The sequence below is a fragment of the Canis lupus genome, chromosome 2, assembly GCF_048164855.1.
Source record: "Canis lupus baileyi chromosome 2, mCanLup2.hap1, whole genome shotgun sequence".
Classification (NCBI taxonomy): Eukaryota; Metazoa; Chordata; class Mammalia; order Carnivora; family Canidae; genus Canis; species Canis lupus.
Window position 1 is genome coordinate 88992778 of NC_132839.1, and position 14599 is coordinate 89007376.

The window sequence follows — 14599 nt, forward strand, 5'->3', positions numbered from 1 at the left end:
ATTAAAACTAAGACAATGAAGGGGATGATTCATGCAGGAATAGGACAAAAACGTTACCCCTCATCTCCTCTGGATATAATTTTTGTTAGTCTTTGCATGAGGAGGGATTAGATGTTAATAACTGCTCCTGACAATTTGCTGTCGATGTGTTTGCCTGATGCACGTAGTAAATTGGTATTAACCATTGAGTAAATAGCAAATACTTCATTCTATATTCCAGGTTCAGTTTCAACGGATCCTTGTGTTGGTTTTCTGAAATCCCAAGTCACTGAATTCTTGGACAGAGGTTAAGGGTGGTAACTCAGGTGGGTTGTCACAAACTGACCGTTCAGCCATTGGCTGTGGACCAAACCAGGTACAAGGCCTCCTCTCCTGGTGCTGCCGAGCAAAGGATACCCGTCTTCAGGACGTAGACCTACATTGCCCTGAGTTAGTCTGTCTCCGATCGGTGTTTCTCAGAGTGTGGTGGGCGGATCACCAGTGTCAGAATTCCCAGAGGGACTTATTTACAACACAGGTTCTGGGGCCATGCTCAGCCCAGACCTCATGAGTCAGAATTTCTGGGATGAGTCAGAATTTCTGGGAATGTACAGGAATCTTTATTTCCGAGACACAATTGTCACTTTGAATGAGTGAAAACTCCTGTCTTAGATATTGTCAACATGCAGGGGAATGGATTCTATGTAGAAATTCTCTGAGAAACCAGAAGGTCATTACCCGTGTTTAGTATTTCCTCAGTAATGCCTCTATTTATTTGTATCGATAGATGATTCTCTAGGAAGGCTTCATTTGGATGTTGGGAATATTTACAGTCTGTGTATGGAGATAACTGTAATCAGCTACCTCAGAACCCACATGACATGACCATGCTGTGTATCTGTAGATGATTTTCGGATTACTCAGGCAACCTGTAAAGTAGTTACATAAAAACTTAATTAAAATCATACAATTGAGACAGACCTATTTTGTCAATTCCCACCTTTCTCTATGTACCTAAGGACCACCTACATGCTCCCATGGCAAGTCATATGTGGTTTTATAAACCATCCATGTAAACTACTTCAAATCCAACAGATAATATTCTCAATGTTGCATCCATGAAGCATCCACAATTACACTTCGTACTTTTATAGCTGGACAAACATGGGGACCTTAAAGAATGTTGATTTGCATGAAATAATCTTCCTCGACAGGGTAATAATAATAAAAAAATAATGTCTATTTTTGAAATATCCAACAGTGATGGTGGTTTATTTTGGAGAAGCGTTATTTTGGCAAAGCGAAGAACATTGTATCGCAGAAGTATGGTGTGGTGATTACAAGTGTAGACTCTGGAAAGGGACAGGCCAGACCCAGAATTCAGTTCTAGCATTTCTTAGCAGAGTTATCTCGGACAAAATATTGAACTGTTCTGTGCTTCAGTAGAATGGCAAAAAATAATTGCACCTGTCTCATTGGTTTGTGGCTGATTGCATAAGTCATATACATAAAGGCTGAGACCAACCAGTGTCTGGTAGGTAATAAGCACTCAGCGTCAACCATTATTATTATTACCCTTTATTAATATTAATAATAATATTTTTATTATTACACAACCATTATTATTATTACCCATTTGATAACATGCCAGAATTATGCCTCAGGTCATTCATCTGTTTTTGGTATATTTTTCTACTCCTTTTTGCTCTCACCAGAATCTTGAGGTTTCTTTTTTAAAAATTGAGATATGGTTGACGTACCATTATACTAGTTCCAAGTGTACCACTGAATAATTTGATATTTGCATATGTTGCAAAAGGACCACCACAGTAAGTTTAGTTAAACATCCATCACCATACGTAGTTGCGAATGTTTTTCTTGTTGTGAGAACTTGTTCCCAGATCCACTTTCCCAGCTACTTTCAAATATGCAGTATCCTATAATCAATTGCAGTCCCTATGCTGCACGTTACATCCCCATGACTTAGAAGTGCGTAGCTTCTGACCTCTTCACCCATTTGCCCACCTTACACTCCCCGTTTCTAATAACCACCAATCTTTTTTTTCTTCATCTCTTAAGGGTTTTTCCCTCTCTCATCTCACACAATGCTGAAAAAAATAAAAAAATAAAAAAACAGACTATTAACTTGAATTCTAAACAAAGATTCTTGGGTCTGTTTTTGTCCTGTTTTATTTTTCTCCTAGACCATAAGGTTGAGGGCTTGGGGCTGGAGAAAGAGGAAAGGAAAGGCAGGGTGGCAACTTCGGAAGGAGATAACTGGAAGAAGGAACTAGGAATCCCCAAAGGAGGAGGGGAAGGAAAGGCCCTTCATCTGGAAATGACCCATGACACACACACACCCTCCGGTGCGGACACCTGCCAGCGGCCCTCGCATGGAGAGTCAAGCTGCCCTCCAGCAGTCCTGCACACCTGGAAGCCTCTGCTAAAGGGCGGGGGAACCTGGTCATCCTGAGTGGATCTGGGAGCTTGAAGGGAGAACTGCTTAGAGCCAGCGGAGAATTTCCCTAAGAATGGAGCAGAGGGCAAACAATTGCTGTTGGAATTCAAATACGCGAATCTAGCAATGCAACAGGAAAAGGCTAAACTGCAAGGTCAAGCTAGCGTTTGGATGATTTTAATTTCCACGTTCTGAAGTTGCAGGAGTTACACAACCACATTATTTAATTACAGAGTCAAGTTTTGAGTGTAGTTAAAAAAAAAATCGGTTCCTTCTCCAATAATTCTTGCTAGCAATTTTAATATGTCCCCTCTTTAAATGAATCATTTTCCTTTAACTTTTAACCAAAACAGCTTTTAAAAAAAATCTTGCAAATTACTTTCTCATGACATAAATCTCCTCAACCTCCCTCCACCAGGTACTATGTCTCATAGCTTTTATTTGCATTTTCCAAAATTATGGATGACCTTGACTGTACAAATCTCATTTATTGTTTCCCTTGACTTCTTAGAAGTATTTGGCACCAAATCCTTTGTCTACTTTCTTGAAATGATCTTCCCTTAATTTCACAATATTGCAATATGCTAATTTCTCTTCTTTTTAATTTGTGACATCTTAGGAGTCATCCTTGGCCTCAAGAAACTTACAGTGTAGTGCCAAGGCCAACATTTTGGCAGACCCTTGCTAGCGATTGGCCCAGTCTCAGTGCACAGAACTCTTCTTCCCAGCCACTTACTTCTACACATCTGTTAGTCCGCAGGTGTACCGCCAGGAAGTACCCTTTACGCAGCAAAATAATGCACTATGGGAGCATGGGCAGAGAAGAAGTAATCCTAATGGAGATAAGGGAGGTTTATACAGGAGATGACACTTGGGATGGATGACGAAGGATGAAGAAATTTCAACAGAAAGAAGTGGAGAAAAGATTCCACATGGATGAACTGCTCAAGCAGTGATGCAAATGTAGAAAGATATTATTCTTCGTTGTCCTGGGATGAAGAACTGTCACCAGGATAAAGCAAAAGACGTCAACTCTAGTAGATCGGTGGGGACAGGGTGCACATAGATCGTGGGTGAATGCTGTGGACCCCGGACTGTTTTACGTAGTAATACAAAGGGAGCCGTTACAATTCACAGATGCAAGAGTGTCCCTGTTAGAGGTGTGTTTTAGAAAAAGAAACTCCAGTGTCCGTGTGGAGAACATGTTAGTGGGAAGTGGAGATTAGTGGTGAGATCTCTGTTTATTTATTTATTTTTTTATGTATCTCATTCAGCATCCATCATGCATTGCTTTCTTGGATTACTTATCTTCTCTGTGCTAAATATGTGTATGCCTTGCCCTCCGAGATAAGCTATTTAAGGCAGGGGCCACATCTTGTTTTTCTCGTAAACATGCTATATAGCCTACACGGAAGGTATCGCCCTGCCTTGAGCGTTATCATAATTTTCACTCTTGTTAACATCTGCCGAGCACTAATGCAAAGTCGATTGCATGTAGCGTCTCATTTAATCTTTGTAATATGGTTGTCCCCATTTTATACAGGTGCAAACAGAGATTTGGAGAATTTCGTCGTTTGCTCCAAGTCATATACTTGGTAGCCAGCAGAGCCGGGATTCAAAACAAGTTCTTTGTGATTCCAATGTTACCAACAACGTTGTTAAATGGACTCTCCACGGTGGCCAGTCCGTGAATACTCTTGAGTGATTGGATAAATAAAAATGGTGAATCACAGAATACATTCTTCCTGGTTTGAGTTGATCTGTATAGGCAGTTAAATTTATCTGTTCATACTAGGAAGATATATCCAGCGTCTGAATTGTGCAAGTTTGTCTATCCCATATTTTCAGATAATAAAGTTAACGATAATGGCACAAGGCATTACTTATATGAATAAACATCATTAAAGAACCAGATAGGAAATCACGTCAGTCCTCTATCCGGGTTCTGTAATATCTCTTTCCACTGTTCCGTTGGGTCTGCAGAATCCAGTGTACTTTTTATTCCCATCATTCGTAAGCTCTAGCGATTCGGGGGAGGACCTCCTTCCTTTAACTGGAGCCTTCTTTCAATGCAGGAATATATGCTGCCCCCTGGGTTAATCCCTTGGCCATGTTCTTTGCCAATGGATTCTCAGAGCCCTGCTTCCTTGACTCAGGTTAGAACAACTCTCAGGTGATCATTTCTAACGTCCCCTGTGGGATTAGGCTGCGTGGGATTTCACTTGGGATCATACCTTTATCTGGCTTCCTGCTCTTTGTCCTTTTTCCTTCAGTCCTTCAGCCTTTCGTTGGTTTTACTTATGAGCATTTCCTTGATAAATTCCTTGCATGTGAACCTTCGTTTCAGGATCTGCCTCTGGGAAAGTTGACTTAGGACAAAATACACATTAAAATCTAATGAGTATGCTCATGTTTTTCCCTTTCTTTTTGTTGTTTAACATGGTGTGTATCCCTTTCTAATTCATTGTAGGTTGGAAAGAGCCCATGACGGACATTACACGCAGTGTCATATTAGGATGCCTTCTGTTACTCTGTGACTTTGCATGAAATTTGATTTGACATTTGATACTTTTTGTAGCAAGCCATGCAGAAAAGTTTTCTGCTGAATGTAGTCATGTATAAAAGTGCAGCTTATATGTATTCGTTGTATGGAAACTAGAAATTGCCTTAAAAATTCCACTATTGAATTTTCAGGAGTTTGAAAATCTAAGTTCTTAACTTGTATCCCAAATATAGCCAATGTGCTTTTTAAAAATGGGTACATTTTGAATTCACATGGTTCCGATAATTCTGTTTCTTTCAGCATTATGAGCAAAACATTGATATGTTTTCTTCCTTCATTTCTCAAGCTGCGCATTTTATTTCCTCCAGCAGGACCATGGGTAAGCAAATCATTCCAAATTTAGCACATTGGAAATGTCTCATGTTTAAATCATAGATGTTTTTATGGGTCGTGTGCCTTTTGCTAACTCCATCTCCCACTTTGCTCCAGGTAATATTCTGAATAATGGCAGTTTCTTCTGCATCCAGACTGGTGATGGTGTTCAACCCTCAAAATGGACAGGTCATAATAAATAGACTTTAGGGAGAGCTCAGTGGTGCTCATGATCTGCAAACTAACTGACCCCTCTTCCCTCCAGCCTTAGATTGTAAGTGATTAGACTGTGAGTGATTAATGTGACCCAATCAGCATCCTAATCCTGTTTAGGTGACTGACTGCTGTTGGCGTGGAGTGGAGCTGCCTAACCTAGAAATTCTTGAACTTGGAGGGAAACAGACATGGGGGAGGGGGCAGGAATTTAGTTGAAGAAAAGATATATTTTCATTCTTAGTCCTTTTGCAATACTTAGCTACTTCCTGTGTCTTGGAGGTTACATTTTAAATCCCAATCAGAGTACATTCTAGAGCCTTGCAGTGGAATAGATGCTCTCGTGTTAACTATTAGCTAATCCCCCAGGACAGAAGGCCAGTATGGGGTAATGCGTAGAAACCACTGTAAGATGGAGAGACAGGTGAAGGAAGAGGATGGGTACCCAAACCTGAACAAGGAGAAATCTGTCAAGTTCTAGGGCCTGTTGGATGCTCGGCATGAGAGAGGAAGCTAATAGGGCCAGGCGGTGAGCGCAGGCAGGGATGGCGGGGAAGGGGAAGGTAGGGGCAGAAATGAGGCAGGAAGACTTGGGATTTTGGCAGTATCCTGAGCTGAGATGGCAGGGGCTGCCTTTTGATGCCTTGGTGCTTTGATCCATGTTAAAACACTAGGACCAGGCAAACAAGTACTATATTAAAATTCTCTTACATAATAGTTAAGAGTGATTCACTGTTTATAATTAGGGGCACTGCAGTAGGCAGTGGGGTTACAAATAATAATAATGATAGTCAGCATTGTTGTGATAATAATAGTAATAAAAATAGCTTACACTTACATAGGGCTTACTTGTATGGTGCGCATTATGTGCCAGACACTTTTCCAAGGGCTTTGTGTATATTAACCCCTTGCAACAGCTCTCTGAGATGTTACCATTCTTTTTGTTTCTGTTTTTCAGTGGTTACCACTTTCATTCCCATCTCACAGGTGATGAACCAAGAGCCCAAGAAGGTGAAGTGCTTTGCTCAATGTCACTCAGCAGGTAAGTGGTGAAACTAGCATTCAAGTCTCAGGAAGTTTGGCATCAGGGCCTACAGAAAACTGTCCTCAAATAATCTATCAGGTAGAGAGGCAGGAAATGCATTAACTATGTAAATGACCATATAACCCACTCTTTCCTAAATATTGAATTGGTGTTTACACAGTAGGTGTCTCAGAGCCCTGGAGCTGGGAGACAAGGTTGTGTGTGCCTATTTCTAGAGGTGATAGGACTTGAAGTATTCAAAAATCAAATTCAAACTTCCATGAACAAAGGGCATCATTGGTGATATAACTGAAAAACCCAGGAGTTCATCTGGCATGGGCATATCCCCAGACGCAGATGATGACATCAATGATATTTGTCCTTCCTTCTCCTGGATTTCCTCTCTTATGTTGGCTTACTTCTTAATGAAGTCCTCTTCATGTAGGCCGGATTGCCCCTAACAGCTTCAGGACCACATTCTGCCCACTTCACACCCCCAGTAACGAGCTTCTCCACCCCCATGTTTCTAGAACCAGCTCCAGGACTCGATGCTCCCGGATTCGAATTTCCATGGTTTCAGTGACGTATCTGCTTCCTGAGCCAGTTACTGCACGTAGGCTTGGGTTATGTACGCATCCCTTGCCCAAGGGTGCCCCTCCCAAAATTATATGGATTAAAAGTGTAGGAGAGGTGGTTTTCCTAAAGGAACATCTAAGTGCAGTTGCCAGAGGAAGAAGAGATGATGGACTGTGGGGAGAAAAGAAAGCAAAAGCATCCAATCTCTTGCTCCTATGTTACCAGGTGATGTGTTGACTGAGTCAAGTACCCAGACAACTGGAATAAAGGAAACGTGTGAAGGTGCCAAAACTCCTTGGCCCGTCAACAAAGGACGGTTTCCTGGAGGAGTTGGGGTTAGCGTTGGATTTTAAGGACACAGTTGAGAGGTAAGTCTGGGGACATAAAGAGAAGGTAGAAATCGTCTTTGGTGTATGGGAAGGCGTTATTAAAGCCCTATAAAGCGGAGCAGGACATGATCTGGGAAGGGCAAATAGATCAATATGACAGGAAGGAAATGGGAGAGAGAAGATAAAGCTGAAAAGTTGGATTTGGGCCGGATGTGGAGAGACCTTGAATGCCAGCCTTGAGAAATATTTAAATTTTATTATGGAGGCAATGAATAGCCGCCGTACGTATTTCTGCAGAGAAGTAAAGTAAGCCCAACACTGATTTAAGAAGGTTAATCTAGAGGAGATGGCCAGCACGTCAGGGATTCGCAGACCCTTCACGAGTCTCATGACTGGTGGCACCCGTGCATCTAGAGTTGTTAGAGGAGATCACACGGTGGGGCAGACTGATACACTGACAAGTCCTGTTCGTCAGACTCAAGTGGATACACAGCACTGCGGAACCATCTTATTAACTTTCTTATTAAAGAAAATTATTAAATTATTAATAGGTAACTTTCTGGAATAAATATCTTATATATTTTCTGCTTTGTCTAAACTCTTTCTCCTGCCTTTCAAGTCTTCCTCAACTCTGACTGCACCACATCCGTCCACACTCACTTCCATTTCCCCCCAGACTATTGAAATACCGTATTCCAAGGTGATTCCACCTTTGTTTTGGCTTTGCCGCATCCCGTGGCTCTGGCCCAAATACAGGGTCCTGGGAGTAATGCGGGAGAGTCAGTGTTTGAAAAGTAACTTAGCGAAGTCAAAGAGGAAAGGAAAGGACGGAAACCAAAAGGTGGGGAGAAGGATACTGAACATGCTTCTAGGCTGAAGAGGTGAAGCCAGCAGAGAAAATGATGATGCAGAGAACACCACGGGAGCTAAGTTCTGGAGCAAGGGCCCAGAGCGGAGAAGCATCCTGGTTCTGCGGCAGAGACACCCGTTACGCTAAAATGGGTGACAAAGAGCAAAGACCTCCTGAATGTCTTAGCTGGGAAAATGGTAAACCTACCTGCTCCGCTGGCTCCCTGCCCTGATCTCAGATCTGGGGCTGCTCCAGAGGTGAGTAGATCCTGGAGAAATGTTTGTTTTAATCACCTTTTAGTGCTTATTGGGATTGACCTGTGACCCACTGAACGTTCTCCCTTGGGGAGCACACATTGTATTGGGGACCGAGGAGCTCATGTCAAACTCTAAGAATCTCCTGGGAGATCTAAGGAAGAGTACAGAGTAATCGGCCTGGGAAAGAGGTCTTGGGGAATCTTTTTAATTTCTGTTCTTTTTCTCTTGGTGGTTTATCGTTTATGCCTGAGCCACTGGGGGGCCCCAGACCCACAGATCCAGCTCAGCCTTGGCCAGGCTTCGTGGACTAACGCTTAAATAGTGCTGACATGAAGTAGCCTGTTTGGGAGCGTCGAACGCTGGAAGCAGGCAGAGGGGCTGAGTCCAACTGCACTGCCTATGAGGAGACAGTGAGGTAGTGTTTTAGCACATGTTTCTTGGAAACTTAGCAAATAGATAAAAACTGAATGTAATAGAAGATTAGAGGGACACTGGGGTGGCTCAGGAGTTGAGCATCTGCCTTCAGCTCAGGGCATGACCCCAGGGTCCTGGGATCGAGTCCCACATGGGTTCCTGCAGGAAGCCTGCTTTCCCCCTGCCTCTCTCTCTCTCTGTGTCTCTCATGAACAAATAAACAAAATCTTAAAAAAAAAAAAGATTAGAATAACATATGCTCAGAATAATAGACTTATACAGAAATACAAATAAAAAATAAACAAAATTTTTAGCATTTGCTGAATGCTCATAAAAGAAACTGAAAATACTAGGGGACAATAAAGATTCATTTATTTTTATTTTTTATTAGTTTCAGAGGTAGAATTTAGTAATTCATCAGTTGCATATAACACGCAGTGCTCATTACATCAAGTGCCCTCCTTAATGCACATCAGTCTATTTATTTGAGAGAGCGTGCACAAGTCAGGGGAGGAGCAGAGGGAAAGGGAGAGGGAATCTCCAGCAGACGCCCCACCGAACACAGAGCCCAACATGGGGCTGGATCCCAGGGCTCTGAGATCATGACCTGAGCCAAAAATCAAGAGTTGGATGCCCAACCTACTGAGCCACCCAGGTGCCCTGGTAAAATAAATCAATGTAACAGGAAAATTTGATCAAATTAGAAATCAGTGACAAGGGGCACCTGGGTGGCTCAGTTGGTTGGGCGTCTGCCTTTGGCTCCCGTTGTGGCCTCAGAGTCCTGGGATCGAGCCTCGTGTCTGGCTCCCTGCTCAGCAGGCAGTCTGCCTGTCCCTCTGCCTTTCCCTCTACTTATGCTTTCTCTCCCTTTCTCTCTCAAATTAAAAATAAAATCTTAAAAAAAAAAATCAGTGATAAAAGGAAAACTAGAAAACCAGTACATCTTTGGAAACTAAAATCATAATATTAAATAACCCTTGGGAACAAGGACATATAATGATAAACTGATGAAATAGGATGGATTTATAAAATTATTATATGACAATTTGTAGAATACAGCTAAGATAGTATTCAGTGGAAAGTATATAGCTTTAAAGACATTTACCACAGAAAACAACTGAAGTCGAAGGACCTGGTTGTTCAATAAAAAAAGGAATTGACAATGTACAACGTTAAACCCAAATAAGAAATTAAACACAGATAATGACAATAAGTTCACATTAATATTACAGTTGTATTGCCCCCCCCCAGGCATTGTTACTGATGTTTAACTCACATGCTCCACAGTAATAAAGATAAATGCAGAGATCCATGAAACTGAGTAAAAGTAATCCAGAATATTAAATCAAAGATTATATAATTAAATTATTTAAAAATATTAAGTAAGATCCTTTTTTTTTTTTTTTTTTTTTTTTTAGTAAGATCCATTTTTGCTTTGAGTTTCATCAAACTACCAAGGAACAGATGATTCCAACCTTACTGATTCATTTCCAGAAAACAGAAAGACCTGCCCAATTCATTTTTTCCCCCAGTTCTATTAAGAGATAGTTGACAAACATCACTGTATAGGTTTGTGGCGTATACAGCATGATGGTTTTGTTTAGACCCAAATCGTTTTATGAGACTAGAAAAACCGTTGTTCCAGACACAGAGATATGAGAAAGAAAATTATGGACCCTTTTCACTTGCAAACATAAGTGACTAAATGCAAATGTGGTATTAATTAAATCCTACAATGTAACAATGTACCATGATTAAGTACCGTTTATCTCAGGAATCTCAGTAGGGTTTATAACAGAGATTCGCTACACCAAATGGATTGAAAGAGAAAACCTCATGTTAAACTGAAGAGATGCAGTAAGTCATTTGATAGCATCCGAATTCCTATTTGTGATGGAAAAAACAAAAAATCTGGACAAGTAGAAATAAATGGAAAATTACTTAACTTGATTAAAAGCTACTACAATGTTATGTAACATGCCATCGAATAATCTGAGGATCCCCACTCCAGCATTAGTCTTCATCATGGGATTGGAGCTCCTGACCGAGGCAACACGATGGAAACAAATCAGGGACATCAGATCAGCGGTTGAAGTTATGCCTCGCTTCATAAAACCTAAACATTTTAGTTGCTTAAAAAAACCACAAGAGGGTTTTTTGTCATTTTAATTTTTATTAAATATACTCTCGGCACAAGTCTTTAAAATATATGATCCAGGTGTCTTTGTGACATCAAAGGTAATTCCAGATCAGGACGGACACCAGTGGGAGGAGTGTGACCCTGCGGGCCACCAGCCCAGCTGTGTGCGCGGACCCAGGCTCAGCCAGATTGAAAAGCAAAACCACAAGAACTCAAGGAACCCCAAGCCTCATTTGGAAATGGGTGTTTCTGCGACACCATGACACCCAGCAGGCCCCAGGGGACCTCTCCAGGAGACCAGGGTGGGTACCCGGACTCCTCCCAGCTTCCTGCCCCCAGGCCACACATTGTCTCGGGGGCTCCCACTCTGGGAAGATCAAGTGCCCACTGCCTCCAAGCACTCTGTTCGGGGAAATCGGGCCACCCTGTGGGCCTTACACTGCCCTGTGTCTTGGCCAAGTGCCCCCTCGCGGGGGAGCCGATGCCACAGGTCCCCCAGGAGCTGCTGTGCCTCCCAGCACAGGCCAGGGCCTCTGTTGGGACAGCCCGTGGGGCAGGGGTAGGAACTTCCCCGCCCAGAGGAGGTGACCCAGGAGCCCAGTTTTCAGTAGATGCTCCCAGGTTGGGACTCAGACCCCAACCCATGGCGATTCCTCAAACCCTGCTGCCTGGGGAAGGCTGACCCTCCTGGGGCCATTACAAAGCGGGTGGGTGGGCAGCAGGGGAAAAGGTGCTCCTGGGGCCCAACTTTGGCCCTGAAGTCCAGGATCCAAATAATGCTCTTGGGAGAAGCTTGTTCCCCAGCAGAAGGCCCTCATGGTGGAGGGGCTGTGTCCCTGGGGAGTCATGGTAAAGGCAGGACTGGTGGGGCAGCCCCTGGAGACCTGCCGAGAGGCTGGTCCACCACTGGCCCCAGGCCGGCAGCTCTGCCCCTGGGGCTCCCTCACCCCACGGAGGGTCCCCATGATCCTACTCCATGTCCCTGGGGAGGGGGGCGGGTCTCTCACCACCGCGGGGGGCAGCTGTCGAAGAGCCATGACCTCTAAGGCTGCCGGGCATTAGGGGGAAGGGGCGGTGACAACTGGGCGGGGCTGCAGCTCTCAGGGCTGTGCTTGCAAAGCGCTACGGGGCACTTGGCTCACAACTCACTGGGCCAGAAACCAGGTTCGGGAAGGGAGACCCTAATATGCGCCCACAAGGGGAAGCTATGGAAACATCGGTGGCCCACTCTGAGCACTACCAAAGGGAGACAAGGCACAGGTCCTCCGTAGATCTGAGTTTTTTACAGAAGCCAACGAGTAAAAATACAAACAACCAGGGAGGCCTGGGGGTGCTCAGGGGTTGAGCACCTGCCTTCAGCTCAGGATGTCACCCTGGAGTCCTGGGATCCAGCCCTGCATCGAGCTCCCAGAAGGGAGCCTGCTTCTCCCTCTGCCTGTGTCTCTGCCTCTCTCTGTGTTTCTCATAAATGAATAAATAAAATGTTTTAAAAAATACAACCAAATTATTATAACCGGTAAGATCTTGTAGCAGTGTTGCTGAGACATTAGTTAAAAAAAAAAAAAAGTGTACCAAACATCATCTATCATGGGTATTTGATTAAGTAGATTATTTTCTTCTCCAAACACTCAATTATTCACTTGGTTTCTCTAAAACTGTAGCCTCCTGGTCTTACACCACCTTCACCGGCTGCTCCTCTTAAGCTTTTTTCATTTCCTCTGCATCTCTGTGCCTTCTTAATATTGGAAGGTGCCAACATCAGTCCTTGGACCTCTTTGTCCTCCTCTTCTCTCTTCCTTGGTGACTTCTAGTCTTTTAAGTCATTTTTTTTAAAAGATTTTATTTATTTATTCATGAAAGACACAGACATAGGCAGAGGGAGAAGCAGGCTCCCTCCAGGGAACCCGATGTGAGACTCCATCCCAGGACCCCGGGGTCATGAACTGAGAGGAAGACGGACACTCAACCACTGAGCCACCCATACGCCCGTAGTCTTTTAAGTTAACGTTACCCGAATTTGTATATCTTGGCCAGATCTTGCCTCTGAACTCCAGACTCACGTAGACAACCACCTATTCAGATCTCTCTTGAGTGTCTGATGACATCTAAAAGGGACCTTTTTGATCCCGTTTATATAATGGCATCTAAAAGATCAAGGGGGTTTTCTTCTCTTCCTTGGTTCTTCAGGCTGTCTTCCCCATTTAGTAAATGACAACTCCATCCTTGAAGTCATTCCAAAGAAAAACCTTGGACTCACCAGTGTCTCTTCTCTCTCTGCAATACTCCACTGTCTGGTTGTCAACAAATCAAGAATGTGACTTCCCTGACCTCCTGCATTGCTACCAATTAGTCCAAATCATCATCATCTCTTGTTGAACCTACTCAAATAGTCCCTAATTGGTCTCCTTTTTCAACTCTTGCCCACCTACAGCCTAATTTCAACACAGAAGCCTAAGGAAACCTAACGTGTGGCTCACTCATGGTATCCGGGCGGCGATTTCCCATCCCAGGCAGAGACAGCACAAGGCAGTGAGTATGAGCACAGGCTCCAGCCACACCCTTTGGATTTGAATTCTGGCTTCATCCCTCGCCTATTGCATGACCTTGGGCAAGTGACTTAAGCTATTTGTGCTGTGGTTTCCTCATCGGTAAGGTGGGGAATAATAGTAGTAAGGCTATCGCAGGGTTGTTGAGAGGATTAGGTAGATTCCTACGTGCGATGCTCTAGGAACAGTGCCCGGTGCACGGTAATGCAACATAGGTGCCAGCTGCTATTGTTATTTTACTAATCGCCAAAATTCTTCGAGTGACCTTTAGGGCTCTACACTACCTGCCTACCCTAAGATGAGCTCTGTGGTGGTCAGGACCTTTTGTCTGTTTTCCCAGCACATAAAATAATGTCTCGGTTATCTCTGTCTCTAAACAAATAAATAATTTTTTTTTTAAGATCTCAAAAAAAAAAAAAAAAGGAAGTGGGTTGGATAATGACTACAACAAAACTAAAGATTTTTGGCAGTGAAGCACAACGAAGGTAACAAAACCACTTACATATTGGGAACCGGGAACTATATTTGCAACAATTAAAAAGCCAAGGGATTGTGATCTAGGGCATAATAGAAATGTCTGCTGGGATCCCTGGGTGGCGCAGCGGTTTGGCGCCTGCCTTTGGCCCAGGGCGTGGTCCTGGAGACCCGGGATCGAATCCCACATCGGGCTCCCGGTGCATGGAGCCTGCTTCTCCCTCTGCCTGTGTCTCTGCCTCTCTCTCTCTCACTGTGTGCCTATCATAAATAAATAAAAAGTTAAAAAAAAAAAAAAGAAATGTCTGCTGATCTGCAATTAAAATAAAAGTAGAAAATAATGAACAGACGTGAGTTGGCAATTCGCTAACGCGGGAGCCTAAATGCTTTTAAGTATCCGAGGGTCTTACGCTCGCCAATCATCAGGGAAGCGTAAATTAAAACAATAATGGTATAATCCTTTA

At 43.3% G+C, this 14599-nt stretch overlaps 1 long non-coding RNA gene across 1 annotated transcript; it reads left to right on the top strand.

Annotated features, from left to right (window-relative positions):
• The first annotated feature begins 6490 nt into the window (after positions 1–6490).
• Positions 6491–14219, top strand: LOC140610668 (uncharacterized). Its single transcript, XR_012012240.1, has 3 exons — positions 6491–6567; positions 7351–7493; positions 13547–14219. It is a non-coding gene; the product is annotated as an uncharacterized lncRNA (long non-coding RNA).
• The last annotated feature ends 380 nt before the right edge of the window (positions 14220–14599 follow it).